General features: G+C 39.3%; 1 protein-coding gene across 2 annotated transcripts in view; it reads left to right on the top strand.

Annotated features, from left to right (window-relative positions):
• Positions 1 to 1,347: 1,347 nt before the first annotated feature.
• KLF8 (Kruppel like factor 8) overlaps positions 1,348 to 19,022 on the top strand; it is a 295,796-nt gene continuing 278,121 nt past the window's right edge. For both annotated transcript variants that reach the window (XM_032848969.1, XM_032848968.1), the window contains exon 1: positions 1,348 to 1,614. The gene's annotated coding sequence lies outside the window, so the exon portion shown is untranslated. The remainder of the gene's footprint in view (positions 1,615 to 19,022) is intronic.

Genomic DNA, 19,022 nt, shown 5'->3' with positions numbered 1-19,022 from the left:
ATGTCAACCACTTTTCAGTATGCTGAGAATACATCAGAGATCAAAATAGGAGTCCCTGCTCTTAATGGGCTTATACACTAGTGGGAGGGTCATCACAGAAACAATATAAGATTGTTTTAGATTTTAATCAGTGCTATAATAAAAATAAAATGAGATAAGGTAACAGAGAATGCCTGGACTATGAGAATTACTTTAATCTGGGTGGTCAGGGAAAGCTTCTCCAAGGTCTGGAGGACACTTGAGCCTACCATGAGTAGAACTAGATAGGAAGAAAAAGGAGTGCAAAGTTCCTTAGTTCAGACAGATATTTGAATACTGGGATAAAAAGATCAGGATGTCTAGAGGAGAGTGAATACATTTTAACAAATCAAGTCAAAGATGTAGGCAGGAACTGGGTCTAGAGTTGGTGGTAGCTTGGTGCGTGTAGCAGTGGAAATCATGAGAACTGGTCAGATTCTGGACACATTTTTAAAACAGAGCCAAAAGGATTTCTTGAATAATTGAATGTGAAGAATGAGAGAAAAAGAGGAGTGAAAGATGGCTTCAAGATTTTTGGTCGGAGCAACCAGGTGTTGCCATTAACTAGAATGGAGAATGGCTTTAAATATGATTTCTGATGGTTCATTCTGGAGTTCCAGTAATACCTGTGGATGGGATTTTAGGGCCCTCTGATTTTGAGCGGCCTAGTTATGGAATGAGGTAGCGGTGTGGTACTGTGGCTTTGTGTGAGTTAGAGGCACAAAACACATTTCCCCCACCCTCTTTCCCAATTCTAGTGAGAAACCTGGTGACTTACACAGATGAGAGATAGAAAAGACTGGGACAGGCAGAAGGGAGAGGCCCAAGGGACAGCAGATGTGTTGTAGGGACTTCAGTCCAGAAACTGTATGGAAGTAGGCAGAACCAATGAGGGCGCTGCAATAACTTTCTTGGTGGATTTGGCAGCCTAAGGAACCACTTTTTACTACAAAGAGATGGGGTATCCTATGGTCAGCCCAGAAGGAGTTTGGGTGAAGCCTACTGTGCAAGCTGGAAGCAGAGGGGGAGGGGAAGCAGCCACTAGCAACTAACCTCAGCTTCCTAAACTCAGCAGAAAGATCAGAGGTGGTGTTGGAAAGGCAATAAGCCCTGTGGTTCTGTGTGTCCGCCAAATAGAGACAAAAACCCAAGTTGTGTGATGCAGCTTTAAAGGGGCTGGTGATTGACAGAATGTGTAGCAGTAGATGGGGTGGAGCCGCTGGGTGGGGTTTAGGACTGGCAGCTGGGAGAAACCAAAAGGAAGGAAAAAGAAAACCATTGCCCCTGACGTTGCTTATGTCCGGCGGGAACCTAGCCAAAAAAAAAAAAAAAAAAAAAAAGGAGGATTTTAGAGCTCACCTCCACTCGTGTCCCCCGGTCGACTCTCTCAAACCCTTCTGTCTCCTTTTGAGATAATTAAAATCGAGTAAACACCGGCCCTAGTCGGTGCCCATCCCCCCTAACTCTCCACTGAACGAGGTTTGTGGTGCTAGGAAGTGAGGGCTCTGAGTCCACCAGCTCAACCCCGGCCCCGCCCCATTGGCCCTGGCCCACAGCGGGGAGCAGAAGATGCCTTCGGAGGTGCAGAATCCCAAAGTAAGTCCCTTTTGTTTTGCCTACCCACTACTCCCTCTCCTTCCTTTTGCCACCCTCACTGGGGTCTCCCGCTGTGTTGCGAACGAGCCCTCTGGACTTTCAAGGAGGATCCAGAGGGTGGAGCAGAGTGGGTTGGGGTAAGGGGAGGGGAGGGGAGGAGGGGTGGTGCCTTGGAGCCTAGGGGAACTGCCACCCACGGGATAGGCGCTCACAGTTTAATAAAGCCTTGATTTCTCCTTCCGTCATTAGAGCCTCGATTTACACCCTCCAGGCATTTTCTTTGTGTCACTCCTCAGCATCCCTATCATATTACTTAAAGCCTCTGGCCGCAAGCTGGGAGGGCTCCATCTTGCCTGGCTTCTTAAAGGGACAATGCACCACTTGCACTGTAGGAAATCTCTACTGGAAATTCAATTTGGAGAAGGATGGCATTTACTCACCTTACTATGTCACTAGATGTGTTAGGGGAATTTGTGTGGCCAGGACAGCTTTTTCTTTCTCACACTAGCCTCCGGAGGTGGTTCTAATGCTCAGTTTATTCTTAGGAGGTACACCTTGGGTAATGTTGCCAAGTTGCAAATTAGTTAGCTGCAGAGTCAATTGGATCTGCAGTTTTAGCTGAAGGCAAATATTCTGTTTCCTGAGAGGTTACATGGCTGTGCAGATGTCTTGAAAAAATTTATTCATTCTACAAATATTTATTCAATGCCAAATTTATTGCCTGTGGCTGTTCCTGCTGCTGAGTGGTGTTTATAATATGTCAAGACCATGTAGAATGGTGTCACTGACTCCTTTCTTAACAGATTGGTGGCCAGGTTTTCTTCCTAGGATATAGAAATTAATGTTGAATTTGATTCCAACATTTACCAAGTATCTGTCATGTTAAAGATCCAATGGTTCACATTTATTGTCTTTCCTTTAGTAATAGACATCAATATGTCCAAGCCCAAGTAACTGGGAGATCCAGCTGGAAAAGATAGGAACTCAAGTCAAAATAAGATGCAAAGAGAGAGAGGCTGGATACTTCAACAGGGAAGTTAAGGCTACCTTGGGTGATCTGTCATTACCATGTTCATGTCCAGTCAGGAAGATTGTGTTGGGGAGGAGGGCTTCACTATCTCCCTTCTGCTGTTAAATAGAATAACTTGTGTGGTGATTTGTTAGAAAGCCTCATACAGACCAGTGACATCTCTTCCATGTTTGTCTCTCTCACATTTCTGCTTAGGGAAAGTAGCAGGACTGGATGGACTATGATATCCCATAGGTCAAAGAAATGAAAACATGTTGTTTAGATTTTAGGGCTTGTATTTCATCGTGAAAGTTTCTGTTTGGTCAGTGGAATGCCATGGCTCCCAGTACTCTGCAATTTACCAGTTCAGCTGTCTCTGGTATTAAATGCAAGGCACAGAACCCCTCTCTTCTTTAATGTGCTAGGTTTTATTGCATCCCCAGTGTTAATTCCCACCAACTCCAAGTATCAGTTCTAGGTTTCTAGGCAACGTTTAGCTAAAGCACATTATTCCATGCCCTCTTTCCTCAATTGGTTTTCCAAACCTCAAAACAAAACAAACTTATTCTGAATAGCTAGGATTGTTGAGTCCACTGGATTCTTTCTCCCTAAAGTCCCTGGCCTATGGCTTACTTAAAACACAGGAAACATGAATTAAGCTGGAACTCTCCTAGTAACTTTCATCAGTGGGAATACAGTCTTGTCCCAGGGCCAAGAGCCACTTGTACATGTCATACCCACTGAAGTCTGCTATCAACACCCTTGCATGGAAGGTAGAGATGGAACTATGTGTTGATTCCATAGCCAGTTTTCTACATTTGGTATGCATGAAATATGTTAAGAACTATTGTACTTCCTTTTTAACATTTGATTGTCACTTTGTGTTAATATTGGTTTGTTTTTCTTTGGTTGAGTTTCCAGTTGCAGGATATGGGAACTAGGCAGTTCTTAGCTGTCATAAAATATCATTGCTGAAATATGGCTATTCTCTTCCTAGGACAATGAAAGTTTTGTGAACCCACCAACAAGTACTACAGGCAAGCAATAGAAATACTTCTCCAAGGGCTTCAAGTGTCTTCTTCAGAGCAATTTAAATTGTTTGGTATCATTTGTTCTGCTTCTTGGGTTTGTGGAGAATTTCTGTCTATGTGGAGGCAAAAGAGTTTTATGAGAGATAATTACATGCATTTTTCATGCTCTCTTTTCTCTGTATTTTACTAACAGGATTTTCGACTCCCAATTCCTCTTCTGGAATAAATGCATAGATCTGGGGGCTAGGCTAGACTCAAACACTTTTTCTCTACATTTACTTTGGTCTGAGTTCCTTCCTAGTTGTTGCTCAGGCTTGAAGGATAGGGAGCTGTGATAGACAAAGATATCAACACAAAAAAATACATTGTGTTATGATATTAATTAATTAATTTCAACAAATACTAAGAATTTACTGAGTGCCATCAGTGCACAAAACTCGGGATATATAGCAGTAAACAAAACAAAGCTCTACACTCTTGGAGATTATATTCTAAAGAGGGTGTGTAGGTGAAGGTGAAAGACAAACAATAAAGATCTTTGTTGTACTGGGATATGGTAGGAGAAAGGATATAAAGCACCTGGAGTTGGGGAAAGCTCTTTGATATAGAGCAGTCAATGAAAGCTTCTTTTATATGGTGATATTTATGAATATATCTGAATGAAGTGAGAGAATCAGCCTTGAGAATACCTGAGCAAAGAGTGTTCTAGACAGAGGAAATAGAATTTGCAAAGTCTTGCTGTGTTCAAGAAATAGCAAGAAGGCCCATGTCACTGGAATGGAGAGGAGAGTGGTAGGACATGAGGTCAGAGAGACAGAAAGACAGAGAGGGTCAGATTTTACAGGACCTTGCAAAGACATTGGCTTTTCTCTGATTTAGGAAGCCATTTAAAAAAATATTTTATTTATTTATTTATTTATTTGAGAGAGAGAGAGAGAGAGAGAGAGTGCATGAGTGAGAGAGCACAAGCAGAGGGAGCAGCAGAGGGAGAGGGAGAAGCAGCCTCCCTAAAGAGCAGGGAGCCCGATGTGGGGCTCCATCTCAGGACCCTGAGGTAATGACCTGAGCTGAAGGCAACTGCTTAACTGACTGAGCCACCCAGGCACCCCAGGAAGCTATTTTTAAAGAAAATAAATAATTAGCAATTACATTATCTAAAATTGGGGGTGCCTGGGTGGCTCAGTGGGTTAAAGCCTCTGCCTTCAGCTCAGGTCATGATCCCAGGGTCCTGGGATGGAGCCCCCAGGCTCTCTGCTCAGCTGGGAGCCTCCTCCCCCACCTGCCTCTCTGCCTACTTGTGATCTCTGTCTGTAAAATAAATAAATAAAATCTTAAAAATAAAATAAAATAAAATTCTACTCTATTAAGAGGGATGGATTTTCATCTTAACACAAGATGATTTATGTTTTAATGCTTTGAGTATAATGCTCCTTTAAAAATACCTTAGAAAGCTTATTGTTGAATTTATGTCACCTAATACAATTTAATTTCATACTAACCATTGTTTTATAACAGAAGTATCTGAAAATAGTTTCAAGCACATTTGAAACTACTTAAATACTGAAAGTCTTTTCCATGTACTTTAATAAAAATCACAATAAATTTATTAGCACTTGAATAATGCTTAAACTTTTAATGAAAACATCATAAGATTTTGTAGTACTAGTTTATTCTATCATGAAATGGTGAAAATTATTGACTTGGAAAATTTCTAAGCTTTTAGTGTTGCTGGCACATATGAGTTCTCCCAGGTTATTCACTATCCTTCTTCCCAAGTTCTTTCCAGTGGGGAAGTGTGTTTCATGTATGATTTCATTTAATTTTCATAATAAGCTTGTATGATAGGCATTATTACCATTCCCATTTTACAGATGAAGAAACTAAGGCCCTAAAAAAACTAATGAAAAGTAAAGTGCTATATCCAAGGTCACACAGCTAGTAAGTGGAAGAGGAACCATTCTCTTCTATACCTTTTGAGAAGTTGTTCCATCAGCTTCTTTCTCTCCTATCTTCCTTGATTTATTTTTCTTCTTTAGTTCTACCACCCATCCAACTATCCCCACCTATTTATTGAGGATCCTCTCTGTGCCAGGCCCTCTATTCAACACTTTATGTGTAGCAGTTTATACAAAGCCCATAACAAGTTTATGAAGTAAGTAGTATTATTTTCCCCATTTTTCAGTTAGAGAAATTGGGACACAGAAAAGTCAAGCAACTTGCCCAAGTTTACACATATAGTAAGTGCAGAGCTGAGATTTGAACCCAAGTTCTACAAAGTCTATGTTTTGACTATTATGCTATACTGCCTGGTCTTCAGCTAGCAAACACATTTTTTCCCTGGTCTAAATCAGTCTTTCTTTAGCAACACTCACTCAAATTACTATTCCATTTTTCTTCAGTTTCTATTTAAATCATTACTGAAATTGCTCTTGCTAAATTTACCTGAAGGTCTCCTAATGATCATGTCCATTGCTTTCTCTTTTTTAAGGTTTTCAACATAGTTGACTCTAGTACATTTGAAGCAGTTGTGCATTTCATCATTCTTTAAAACCTTCCCTTCCTTGTCTTCCATGACAATAATCTATCTTGGATTTCTACCTCTCTGACTGTTGTTTTCTTTCTCTTCTCTAGCCATTCTGTAACCTTTTTTGTGTGTGCATAATCTCATCCACTTAAGAGTTTCAACTGTCATTTATATGCTGATGATGGCCTGTGTGATAAATTGCATCTCCAAGCTGAATGTTTTTTCTAAGACTGGACATACCCATTTATCTGTTAAGTGGACATCTTGACACCTCATCCTTCGTATGTCTAAAACTGAGTTCATCATCAAACCCTTCATATATATATGAAGGTTTATATATCCTATCCTATTTCTGTATCCTATTTTTATTCCTGTCAGTCACATAATCAACCAAACAATGAAGTCTTGAGTCATCTACTATTCTTTCTTCTCTTCACCTTCCAGATTCTGCTTCTTGGATCTTTGTATGTTCTCCACCCCAACTTGTAGTGCCTTTACTTAGTTTTTCAACATGTATGATCTGGCCTATTAAAATAGCTTTTTTACTGTCATTTTATCTGCCTCTAATCTCTATGGCTTTTGTTATAGATGAAATTACATCCCTCAAAATATTTTTCAATTTTAATTCCTAATACCACAGAATGAGACTGTATTTGGGGAACAGGTATTTACAGAGATAATCAAATTAAAATAAGGTCATTAGAACAGACCTTGATCCAGTATGACTGGTGTCTTTATAAAAAGGGGAAATTTGGATATAAAGAAAGACTCACAGTAGAGGGAAGATGATACGAGAAGTATAGGGAGAAAGCCATCTACAAATCAAAGAGACAGACCTAGAACAGATTCTTCCCTCATAGCCCTCAGAAGGAATTAACCCTGTTGACCCCTTCGTTTTAGACCTCTAGCCTCCAGAACTGTGACAACAAATTTCTGTTTAAGCTACCCAGTTTTTAGTACTTTGTTGTGCCATTCCTAGCAACCTAATAAGGACCCTAGTCTATATATTAGGATGTTTCTAAAAATATATGTTTTTATCTTACCAGTCATATGTTCAGAATCCATCAAAGATTCCCCATCACTTATAGGATTAAATCCCTGCCTTTTAGTAAGATGTTTCAGTTTGTCATCAGCCACTGTTCATGTTTGTTGCCTATGAGTTCCTCATCATAGGAGCCACATTAAACATACCACTACTTCTTGAACATAACATGGTCTTTCACAAACACCCTGCTTCATTTATGCTATTAGAATTTCCAGAAATGTGGGTGCCTGGGTGGATCAGTGGGTTAACCCTCTGCCTTCAGCTCAGTTCGTGATCTCAGGGTCCTGGGATTGAGCCCCGCTTTGGGCTCTCTGCTCAGCGGGGAGTCTGCTTCCCTCTCTCTCTCTCTGCCTGCCTCTCTGCCTACTTGTGATTGTGATCTCTCTCTGTCAAATAAATAAATAATATCTTGAAAAAAAAAAGAATTTCCTGAAATGTCCTTCTTCCTCTTACAACATGAACTACCCCACCTCCACCTTTACTTCTACTCCATTCTTCTCTTTGGTAAGCTCCTATTCATATCATGATATTCAAATCAAGTGTTATTTTCTCTGTGGAGCCTAACTGCACCTTGAATTGTAGGTAGGGTTTGGATTGCCTGAGTAGACAAGAAAGGGTATTTTAAGCAGGAAGAACCATATAACCAAAGGCAGGTAATGAACATCTACATAATGAGGGATAAAGGAGGATGAGGTAGGGTTAAGGAAGGGATAAGGCTAGCGAACTCTGCCAGTGATGATAATATAGGTAGGACAATAGCAACTGCTGGAGAAGTAGTAATGTCAATATTCTTCCTCCACAGAGTCTCAGGGAAACACCTAAGTCTCAAAGAATGTTATTATATAGCTAGTGTCACCTGATGCTGAGATGGCCAGTATTTTGTTTCTTGGAAAACTGGTCTTTCTAATAGCTCCCTGAGCTGTGGACAATTTTTCTGGTCAGTGATGGGATGGTAGTAGAGTAGAAAATGTTTTAAAATGTTCAGAGTGGGTTTTTTTGTCCTCTTTGCTCTAGCAGAATGTGATCTGCAGCTTTGACTTACTTAAACCTGGCTCTCTATATTAACCATTTCCACTTATATAAAGCAGATGATTTTGAAAGGGAGAAACAAGATTCATTCATTCATCTCATTTACTCATTCAACATGCATACCCTGAGACTCCTCTATTTGGCTAGCTCTGTGCTACAGATTAGAAATACAAAAATGCAAGACTTCAGCCTTACCCTGGAGCTCACATGGGAGAGAGAGAGAGAAAGATCTAGCTAACATCCAGTGTTGTTGATCACTTCCTATATGCTAAGGACTATGCTAAGCCCTTTACATGCTTCTCATTTAAACTCACAAAAGGGTTATTCCCATTTTGTAAATAAAGACGCTTAAGTCAGAAGATATTTGAATAAAGTCAAGGAAAAAGAAATTGGGAAACTGACAAATAAGCAAATTATTAACATGAACAGGAAAGATGAGGGGTAACTGGGGTGAAGAGGTAAGAGAAGACTTGCTGGAGAAGGTGATGTTTGAATCATAAAATATAAATAGGATTTTTCAAGGTAGGAAAGTAAAGAAAGGAGACATTGTAGATTGAAGGAATATCATATGTAAATGCATGGAGCTTCCAGAGAGATGGTGTCTTTAGAAAATAGTGAATGTTTCATTATGGCTGAAACATAAGGAGATTCTGGACCAGTGGCAGGAAAAAAGACTGAAGAAGTAGACAGAATCCAGGCACCTGGGTGGCTCAATCACTTAAGCATCTGCCTTCAGCTTAGGTCGTGATCCTGGGGTCCTGGGATCAAGCCTCCTGTCGGGGCTCCTTGCTTAGCAGGGAGTCTGTTTCTCTCTCTCCCTCTGCCCCTCCTCCTGCTTGTGCTCTCTCTCTAATAAAAGAAAAAAAAAGAATTAGGAGCATTTCCCCCCATATTCATTCTTTATTATTCAAAACATTAGGGATTGTATAAACAGCTGCTTGCAGTACTACAGAGAAACTAGAGTCGTATTTGACATTGAGGGTCAGTCAGAATAGGCCATCAGAATTACTGGTGCTAGAAAGTAGACACAAACATGAGCACTCATTGAGCTCTAAGAGTCATTGCAGATCAGTGATAAATTGTGAGACCTTTTACTTTCTGGGAGCCCACAGTGGTAAAAATGGCTACTATTCAGCTAATTAAGCAATAATTAATAATAAGTAATGATAAAGCAACAACAACAATAATAAATGTGACAGGTACTACTCTAAACACTGGATTTATTATATCCATTTGATAAATGGAGAAATTACAGCACACCAGATCTATGACCATGCCTATAAGGAGACTGGGGAAACTCTGCTAATAATTGGTAGAACTTGGAATTTGAACCCGGGTACCTTGCCTCCAAATCCATGATTTTAATCATGGTTAGCAAGACCAAGAAGGAAATAGATCCAAATGGGTCACTAACTCTGGACCCTGCTAGCAGTATAATGCCCTGCACATATGGGTGCATATGAAAAAGATAGTAACAGGTGGAGACCCAAAGAAGTAAGAAAACAACAGGTAAAGCAGGTAGCTTGCTGACTGAGGTCACAATTTAAAGGCCTACAAACCATATTCAGGTCTCAGATATACTTTATCTTTTTCCCCAAATTTAATTTCATTACCAGTGTATAAAATGTAGAAGATTTCATGTTAAATATAGGTAAGCAGCTTTCTTGAAAAACTTTAAATGTATGGCATTACTAGGCCTCTCCTGCTGCATGGTAACAGTTACCAGGAACTGAGTAGCATCTACCCATTTAGGCATTTTGTTTATTCATTTCTTTTCTTTGGTTGCAAAGGATAAGACCCATCTGGAGCTAGTTTTAATGCAAGAGAAATGTCACTGTATCTTGGGAATGAACAGGTTTTGCAAATGGGGAGTTCTTAGGAACATTAATTGGTTTTCTTTATGTGTCTCATATTTGCTTCCCTCTTCATATCTGATTGTTTCTTCTCTCTTAGCAGATTAAAACACATGGTGGGCAAGACATAGCTTCTTCATCTCCTGAGTTCAAATGTTACAGTTTGGTCATATGGGAAGGCAATGGCTAGCTCTCTTAGTTCCAATTCCCAAGGCATAGAAAACTGAGCACTGATAGACCTGGTTTGAGTCAGTTTGCCTGGTATAAAGAATTCAGCTCTTATGAGGAGGCTAGGATCAGGCAATATAAGCAAACCTGTTTAAATCAGAGAGGAGTTATTATTTTTTCTTTTTTTAATGTGTTATGTTAGTCACCATAGTCATCATTAATTTTTTTAAATTTATTTTCAGCGTAACAGTATTCATTGTTTTTGCACCACACCCAGTGCTCCATGCAATCCGTGCCCTCTCCAATACCCACCACCTGGATCCCCCAACCGCCCACCCCCCGCCCCTTCAAAACCCTCAAAGATACAGATATAGTGAAAAGAAGGGTCATCTGTACCCCAATGTTTATAGCAGCAATGGCCATGGTCACCAAACCGTGGAAAGAACCAAGATGCCCTTCAATGGACAAATGGATAAGGAAGATATGGTCCATATACACTATGGAGTATTATGCCTCCATCAGAAAGGATGAATACCCAACTTTTGTAGCAACATGGACAGGACTGGAAGAGATTATGCTGAGTGAAATAAGTCAAGCAGAGAAAGTCAATTATCATATGGTTTCACTTATTTGTGGAGCATAACAAATAGCATGGATGACAAGGGGAGATGGAGAGGAGAAGGGAGTTGAGGGAAATTGGAAGGGGAGGTGAACCATGAGAGACTATGGACTCTGAATCATCATTAATTTTTGATGCAGTGTTCCAAGATTCATCGTTTGTGCACAATACCCATTCCATGGGTTGCCTCCTGTTTCCTTTGCTGTGCAGAATCTTTTGATCTTACTGAAGTCCCCAAAGTTCATTTTCACTTTTGTTTCCTTTGCCTTTGGAGACATGTCTTGAAAGAAGTTGCTATGGCCGATGTCGAAGAGGTTACTGCCTATGTTCTCCTCTAGGATTCTGATGGATTCCTATCTCATGTCGAGGTCTTTCATCCATTTTGAGTTTATCTTGGTGTATGGTGTAAGAGAATGGTCGAGTTTCATTCTTCTGTATATAGCTGTACAATTTTTCCAGCACCATTTATTGAAGAGACTGTCTTTTTTCTACTGGATATTTTTTCCTGCTTTGTCAAAGATTATTTGACCATAGAGTTGAGGTTCCATATCTGGGTTCTCAGAGAGGAGTTATAAGGGGATCATTACATGTGGATGAGACCCTTCCAAATTTGCACCCTATACCAAACATTATTTTGGCCCTACTGATTTTGTGGTAGATTCCTGCATTCTCTTGGAAGTCTGTCAATCTACTGTAAGCCTGACCTATCTGATCTGCTTGCCAGGTTAAGTCCAGTTATTTTAGGAGTTTGCAGGGTTCAGTGCATCCCCAGTGGCCTGGTCCTTTCTTGTGATAAATCTATTCCTATTACTGTGCAAAGCAGTTTGAGGTCAAAATGGCCAGAACACCATTCCTTTTTTTTTTTTTTTTTTTTTGGCACTTTGGCTCTCACGGGATTTTCTTCCTTCAGGAGCTTAAAAATCACCTAATCAATTATTATATAATGAACTAAAAGCCAGTTAATGCAGCCTAGTGAGTGCATTCTTAAAGAGTTAATGGTCCTATCTGAAAAAGGGGGCAGTCTAAAGTAAAGCAGCTGATAATATGTCTAGTACTAGAGAAGTAGCAAAAGTTTCATTCACAAATGTAATGACTGTGCTTTAGAATTAGGATGACAGCGATTTACTGTGTTCTCCTTTCTTGGATTCCCTTGAATCACAGGAACTTTCCACATTTTGTGGTCCTCAGTCTCAAACATGGGACACTTCATGTTTCAATGAATTTTTTTCAGTGACTTTAAATTTCTTTTCCTGATACTGCTGACCAAAGTGGCAGTTGGTATTGAAGGATTCCACTTTCAGCCCAGAGCTTTGGGGTGCACGGATTGCTAGTCCTAGTGGGCGTTGAGAGGGAAGCTTCCCCCCCTCCCACAAGTACCAAAGTAATTGTCCTGGATGAAACTTTTCTCAAGATCCTGGGATGGATTACTTTCAAAGGAATCCAATCTCTCTGTCCAGGTCCTGCTGCATTTTCTTGGGATTTTCTTTGCCTTTTATGAATAGAATTATCCTAACTTCCTCAAGCTGAGAGTCATTTATTTCCAGGGTAAGAGTCTATCTTCGGAGTGAAGTGGAAAGAACTCAGAACCAAAGCCAGACAACTTCCTAGAAAGAAGAATTTTACTTAGAGCATTTGAAATCTGGGCAAACATTAGTTTGCTTTCACATTCCCTCTGTGATGTTTCAATAAAATGAATAAAGTGGGTCTGTTACTTTGGATCTTCCTCTCCTTCCTCTAGCTCCTTCGGTTGGCAGGTTAAGACAGCATTTATTGCAAATGAAAATAGCAGGTAACATTTTTTTTGAGCAATTTCTATATGCAAAACACTGTTCTAAATTCTTGTCAATACCTATGTAGTAAAATTGTTATGATGGTTATATAACACATAAAATGTACCTAGCATATAATGTTCAGTCAGTAAATGTTAGTACTTGTATAATCGCTATCCCCTCTCATTCCTTCTCCCTTAAAAAAAATACAATAATTTATTAACCTGTCAATTCACTAGGTTGTGAAACTGATATAACATATTGTGTGTCAATTATACTCAAAATACATATATACATACATACATACATACATACTTGGATTAGGCTCACTGTAAATACAGACTTTTTAATCTCTGAGGAGAGATCTTGGCTGAGTCACCATTCTCTCAACCAACCTATAGTAATAGATCCAAGACTTTTCTATACTTCTTAAGTCCCCATTCATACCTACCACCAATTGTGGCCTCCTGATTTCCTGATGAAATTATATAAATTCCCTCATTTCTCTTCTACCTCACCTAGGTCAGCACTGCTCAAACTTTACTGTATATAAATCACCTGCAGATTTTCTTACAATTGGGATTTTGAGTCAGAAAGTTGGGGGTGGGACCTGAGGAGATTCTACATTTCTAACAAGTTTCTGGGTGTGCAGATATTTCTGGATGGACAACATTTTGTGTAGGAAAAATCTAAAGAATATCAGTTTATTAATCCCAATGTTTTCTTTTAATTTATTTTTTCAGTGTTCCAAGATTCAGTTTATACATCACACCTAGTGCTCCATACAATACATGTCATGCCCTCTTTAATACCCACCACGAGGCTCACCTATCCCTCTACGCCCCTCCCTTCCGAAACCCTCAGTTTGTTTCTCAGAGTCCACAGTCTCTTATGTTTCATCTTCCCCTCCGATTTATCCCAATTCAGTTTCCTTTCCTTTCCTTCTCCTAGTGTCCTCCATGTTATTCCTTATGCTCCATGGAGCTTTTGTCTGATCTGACTACATACAGCATGGTTTTGATGAAATATTACTATATTTATTTTTAAATTTCCTTGAAAATAGTTTAAAATAGTTTTGGCTGGAAATGTTTCATAGCTAGCACATGAAAGCTTTGAAGAGCTCTGAGGCAATAGATTCCAGCATTAATAGAGTTTTTATTCATTCAAAAGGGAGTAGTGAGTCTGATTTAGATAATTGAAAATGATGTTCAGAGTTGTTAGTGAGTGAGAGGTAAATGAAGTCAACGTATTCTCTTACTTCAGGGCCTGAAGCACACCAGCTGTGTCTGGAGAGGATTGAGGTCCTCCATCTCCAATGTGGGGTGGGGACAATGTCAATTTACTGACTATGTGAAGTATGGAACTCAAAGCTTTCCATGGAAAAATCCTTCAAACTATGTTTTACCAGACCCAACAACTGAGGGTGCCTTGAGGTTAATAGATTTCTTGATGTAATTTGATGGCTAGAGATTCTAGGACAGTTGAGAACTTGCAGGGGAAGACTCTCTAAGCATCACTGGAATCTACACAGTTGCAGTCTTCCTTTGCAGCTATGCTATGGGCATAATAGTAGCCATCAGTAGCTAAGAGTTAGTAATGGTAACTTCAACTTTTTTTCAGTTTTTTTCTTTTTTTAATTTTTATTATGTTATGTTAGTTACTATATAGTAGTATATCATTAGTTTTTGATGTAGTGTTCCATTATTCATTGTTTGCATGTAACACCCAGTGCTCCATGCAATACATTCTTTGGCTGTATTGTCTTTAAATGTAGATTTGGGATGGTATGTTAAATTTGTCCCATTTTGATTCAAAATAAACTAGGAAATAGCATCCTCATAAACTGGGTAGGCTTAAACAGAGAGTGACCTTGGGAATCTCAAATTTGTATTTCAGATCTTATGACCCATGCACCCTTCTGCCAGCTGGAAGAAGTGTACTCTTATTGTGGGAAAAGTATTCAAGCAAAACAGCTTCTTCTTGCATATTCAAGGGCAGAAGGGAGCTTGCTTCTGAGTGCCTGGTACTGTGTTAGCCCAGTATAAATAATATTTTTCTGAATTTTCTTAATATAGCCCTATGAAATATTCCCCTCCCTAATTTTTTTTTTTTTTTACAAATGAGGAAATCAAGAATCAGAGAAATTAACTAAATAGTTACACTGCTAGCATTTGGCATCTGGGATTTGAACTCAGATCTGACACCAGAGCCCTTGCCTTTAAGTGACACATTATGCTGCTTTCAAGTACCTAAATTAGGAAAGCAATAGATTCAGATGTTATAGCCATTTATTATAAGTTACTTATTTACATTTTAATTGTCTTATCTTGAATGGGAAAAAGACCAGAGAAATAACAGGACGTATTGAACTGGGTTCTCTGTTATGTTCCACTGATCCGTGTATCTGCTTTTGTGCCAGTACCATACTGTCTTGATGATCACAGCTTTTTAATATAGCTTAAATCAGACATTGTGATGCCACCAGCTCTGGTTGGTGTTCATCTTCAACATTCCTTTGGCTATTTGGAGTCATTTCTGGTTCTAAACAAATTTTAGGATTCATTGTCCCACCTCTGTGAAAATTGTTGAAGGTATTTTGATATGGATTGCTTTGAATGTGTAGATTGTTCTGGGTAGCATAGACATTTTAACAATATTTGTTCTTCTAATCCATGAACATGGAATGTTTTTCTATCTCTTTGTGTCTTCCTAAATTTCTTTCATAAGTGTTCTGTAGTCTTTACAGTGCATATTCTTTACCTTTTTGGTTAAGTTTATTCCTAGTTATCTAATGGGTTTTTGTGCAGTTGTAAATGGGATCAATTCATTAATTTCTGTTTCTTCAGTCACATTGTTGGCGTGTAGAAATGCAACTGATTTCTGTACATTGATTTTATATCCTGCCATTTTGCTGAATTCCTGTATGAGTTCTAGAAATTTTGAGGTGGAGTCTTGGGTTTTCTGCATAAAGTATCATGTAATCTGTGTGTGAAGAATGAGAGTTTGAATTCTTCATTGCCAATTGGAATACCTTTTCTAAAAGGGCCCATGTATCCTTTTTTTTTCAGTTTACATTAATGTAATTTTATTTTTTTGGTGTTCCAAGATTCATTGTTCATGCTCCACACCCAGTGCTCCATGCAGTATGTGCCCTCCTTAATACCCACCATCAGTCTTACCCAACCCTCTCCCCCGCTCCACTCCAAAACCCTCAGTTTGTTTCTCAGAGTCCACAGTCTCTCATCATTCTTCTTCCCCTCTGATTTCCCCCAACTCACTTCTCCTCTCCTTTTCCCAATGTCCTCTGTGTTATTCCTTATGCTGCACAAGTAAGTGAAACCATATGATAATTGACTCTGTGCTTGACTTATTTCACTCAGCCTAATCTCTTCCAGTCCTGTCTATGTTGATACAAAAGTTGGATATTCATCCTTTCTGATGGAGGCATAATATTCCATTATATATATGGACCATATCTTCTTTATCCAGTTATCTGTTGAAGGGAATCTTGGCTCTTTCTTTTAGGCTCTCTCTTTGCTTCCAGGATCCCCTTTAATATTTCTGGCAGGCCTGGTCTAGTGTACACAAATTCTTTTAGTTTCAGTTTGTTCTGGAATCTCTTTATTTCTAATCTGAATGATAGAATTTCCAGATAAAGTATTCTTGGCTGCATGTTTTTCTCATTTAGAACACTGAATATATCATGCTAGCCTTTTCTGGCCTTCCAGTTCTCTTTGGATAGGTCTGCTGCCGGACTAATGTTTCTACCACCATACATTATGGAGTTCTTATCTTGAGCTGCTTTCAGTATTTATTCTTTATCTCTGAAATTTGCAAGCTTCATTATTATATGGTGGGGTATCAATCTATTTTTTTGATTGTGAGGGGTTTCTCATTGTCTCCTGGACTTGCATGCCCATGTCTTTCCCCAGATTAGGGAAATTATCTGGTATGATTTGCTCAAATAAACTTTGTGTTCCCCCTCTTTCTCTTTCTTCTACCTTGGGGAACCCCAATAATTCTAATATTATGTCATATTATGGAATCGCTGATTTCTTGAAGCCTCCCCTCATGGTGTGCTAATTGTTTTTTCTCTCTTTTTCTCAGCTTCCTTCCTTTCCATCGTTTTGTGTTTTATCTCACTGATTCTCTTTTCTGCCTCATTTACCTTAGCTGTTAGAGCATCCAGGTTAGATGCATCTCAGTTAAAGCTTTTTTTTTTTTTGGCCTCATTAGATTTTATTTCTACACTAGGAGATTGTCTTGTGTCTTTTATTCTTTTTTCAAGCCCAGCTTGTTACTTTATAGTCATTACCCTGAATTCCTGCTCTGACATTTTACTTATAACCATATCGATTAGACCTGTGACAGACAGTCTTACCTCTTGTTCTTTCATTTGTTGTGAATTCCTCCTTCTAATCATTTTTCCCAGAGAAGAATGGGTGAACGAGTGAACAAAATAAAAAAAAAAATACGAACCACAACCCAAGTAAAATACACAGTAGGTAACTCTGCAGAGGTGAGAAACCAAAAAAGAAAATTAAAAAAAAAAAAGGCAAAAAGAAAATAACATCTCACAGGTAGAGAAAACAGAGTGATCACTTGGTTCTGGGTATATTTTAATCTTTTTTTTTTTTTTTTAGAAGACACTAAATCCCAAAATTGTAAAGAAAGCTAAATATATATATACAAATATAAAATTGAATACAGTGAAAGGAAGCAAAAAATGAAGAATGTATCTATAAAATGTAAAAGTGAAAATGAAAATTAAAATACTTAAAAACAAAGAGTTGATAAAATAAGAAACTAGTTGAATAGGGGAAAAGGAAAACATAAATATGAAATTTTAAACTGAAAGAATTTTTAAAAATCTAAATTCAATTAGCCAACATATAGTACATCATAAGTTTTTGATGTAGTGTTCAATGATTCATTAGTTGCATATAACACCCAGTGCGCATCACATCACATGCTCTCCTTAATGCCCATCACCCAGTTACCTCATCCCGCCACCCCTTCCCTTCTGCAACCATCAGTGTGCTTCCCAGAGTCAAGAGTCTCTCATGATTTGTTTCCCTGATTTCTTCCCATTCAGTTTTCCCTCTCTTCCCCTATGGTCCTCTGCTCTATTCCTTATATTCCACATATGAGTGACACCATATAATTGTCTTTCTCTGCTTGACTTATTTCACTTAGCATAATGCCCTGCAGTTCCATCCATGAAGATGCAAATGTTGGGTATTCATCCTTTCTGATAGCTGAGTAATATCCCATCGTATATGTTATGCCCCAATAACGGGTCCGTGATTAAAGGAGCAAGACTGATACAAAGCGAAGGTCAAGCAAAGTTTTATTTCACGCAAAGCATCAAGAATCTAACCAAACGTTCAGGGACACACCTCTTACAAAAGAGGGCGACCCCGCTCCCCTTTAGGGACTGGCTTTTAAGGGCAAAGGCCATGCGGTCGGGCCTGGCCACGCACAGGTGGCCAATGAGACTGTAACACACACAGGAAACTCCACAGTGATGCTAGGTGACCAATTGAATTACAATTTACCCTAGTGGACATTTGAACCAGCCTATTACACCTTTATTAGGATTGGTGCCAAAAAGGCTTCCAAAGGGCGGGGGCCCATACTCCTTGGTAGCTGGGGAGACAGTATGCAACCCCCCCACTTGTCGGATGTCTCCACCAGGCCTGACCCACCCTTGTATCTGGGCTTTGTTACCTGCTGCTGGTTTCCAGGACTTGTTTTTAAGTAGGTTCCCTGGGGGAAGGGGAGCAGGGACAGTTTAAGGGTTAAACAACAAAGTTATTGTTTAACCTCAGTGGAAGCCTCTGGCTAAAATAAAAATATAAAATAGATCCTTACAGTATATATGAATCATATCTTTATCCACTTATCTGTTGAAGGACATCTTGCTTCCTTCCACAGTTTGGCTTTTGTGGACATTAAATTGAAAGACTAAACCCTTAATGCAGAAGAAATCTCTAATTTCTTCTAAACAAAAATATACTATTTTCCCCTTACACAGGAGTTTTGCAGTTCTCAGTGATCTATAAATTTGGTATTCACCTGAGAATCCTGCTGGTCTTCTGGGGAAGGGACCTGTTGCACTGATTCTCAGGTGTCTTTGCCTGGACATTGTTGTTCCAACCCTTGCCAGGGTGCTGGGCTTTGTGTAAGCTGCTTCAGATTGCTCTATGTCCCTTTTGTTCCCTGAAGGCTTTTCTTGCCCTGGGCTGCTCTAGAGGATGAGGGGGAAAAAAGAAGTAAAAAATGGCTGTTCCCTGATCTCCAGCCCCCGAGCTGAACACTGCGGCTCCCACTCACCAGTACTCCCTCAGGGAAAGGCATT

This window comes from Lontra canadensis, unplaced genomic scaffold, assembly GCF_010015895.1.
Source record: "Lontra canadensis isolate GAN:19392208 unplaced genomic scaffold, GSC_riverotter_1.0 scaffold216, whole genome shotgun sequence".
Lineage (NCBI taxonomy): Eukaryota > Metazoa > Chordata > Mammalia > Carnivora > Mustelidae > Lontra > Lontra canadensis.
This window is presented reverse-complemented; position numbering and strand designations above follow the sequence as displayed.